The following is a 1,813-nucleotide window of genomic DNA, read 5'->3' on the forward strand; positions in this document are numbered from 1 at the left end:
CAATTTCTACTCATTGATGCAACAAGCAGTTTTGATATTCTTTGGAAATATGCATGGATGTCGAAACCAAAGCAACCCTTGTGGAATGGCTTTATGCAGCTGATTCACAAAGGCGGACAGCCAGGACAAAGTTTTATTGTATTTATGCCTATAATTGATATGGAATACAATTGTAATAGACGGTAGGATAAGCGTCTCGATTCGTCTGAGTGGGTTCTTATTGGTTCAATGTTTAAACACTGATGAATGTGCCATAGGTTTATTCCATAAAACTCCACCTGACAAATAAACAATCAATAATATACAAATTGTCAGATAGATACACATATACACACTTTAGTGACTAGAATATTACAACATAGCATAGCATAGTTATCACAATTATCCTCAGCAATATTATATTAGGTTCAAAGATATATGTTCTGCAAAGCACTCGACACAGACTAATAGGGATTTTAAGAATGGCAATGTTCTATTTAACAATGGCAATTAAACGGATCACTAATAATAGATTAAATGCTGGACATTATAGAAATCCAATCGGAATACATATATTTCACAATACACCTCAAAGCACACACTCGTACTGACCTGTAAAGAATATTTGGGAAATATTCCACAATATATAACAGTAGTACGGCGTAGGCTAACATAAAGCCTGACAACCTGGGGGCACCAGGCAGAGACGCCCTCGAGACGGTATTGGCCCGAGCTACGTGTTAACGCTGGGAGGACCAAAGACCGAATCACAAGATTTGTCTTTCCAAATTCTCACCAGTAACCATGCTTGGTTACTGTAAACAAAAACCTGTTAACGAGGTGTACTCCGCAGTTAATCAATTAGTCTTAACTATAGTTACGAGGACGGTATAAAATTTGAAGTAATATATTGATACTTAGCATTTCCCACCAACTGAGATTTAATGAGGTTTACTGCCATTGACTTGTTAAAAAACATACCAAGTTAAATAAGACGAAGAAGATACATACATGAACACAAACACATTATATTTGTTCCTGTCACATACTCCCCCCTTTCGAGAAAATGTCGTCCTGACATTTGTAAAGGAGTATGTACCTAAATACATGGACACATTGTTAAGTAATTGGTAACATATCAAAATTAGCTGTACAAATCAGAGTTCAGAATAGGGTTTAATCAGACTAGGGCTCCTCCAAAATAGCACAGACGAGCTTGCTCAGCATGTTGACCCTGTTGGCAACTCTTGAAGGATACACAGAATGAGACATCTCATATGCCTCGGGATGCAACCACCGTGGAGCCCGGCGCTGTCGAGTTGACCGACGAGGGGGAGGAATAGGTTCTTCAGAACCTAGAGCAGCAGCTTCCTCGGGCTCCTCTTGGGAAGAAGCCTCTGAACTCTCTGGATCAGCAGCTGGCATAACTGGTTCTTCCAATACCTGAATTTCTTCCTCACTCTCTTCCAGAGCAGACCGAATATCTGGCACGACGTCAGGAACAGGAACTGGGGGCTCCAAAACTGGCTCTGCTGGTTGAGGTGGACTACTTCGAGGCATTGGAATGGGACGCTTTCTTGGAGTAGGGACAGGCTCGGGTCGGAGGCGAGGGTGAAATCGTATGCCAGACTCTGAATCATCGGAATCATCTGATGAGTCAGTGGTATTAGCTACAGGAGTATCTACACTGGTCATAGATGAATTATCCGTTATTTTGCACTCTACTGAGACATCGTCATCTGTCTGGTACTCTACTGCGCTGCTCAAGGGAAGCAGCAAGTTCCGATGTAGGGTCTTCTTTGGTCCCTTCTTGTCTACAGGCTGGACAACATAG

Source organism: Palaemon carinicauda, chromosome 19 (genome assembly GCF_036898095.1).
Source record: "Palaemon carinicauda isolate YSFRI2023 chromosome 19, ASM3689809v2, whole genome shotgun sequence".
NCBI lineage: Eukaryota > Metazoa > Arthropoda > Malacostraca > Decapoda > Palaemonidae > Palaemon > Palaemon carinicauda.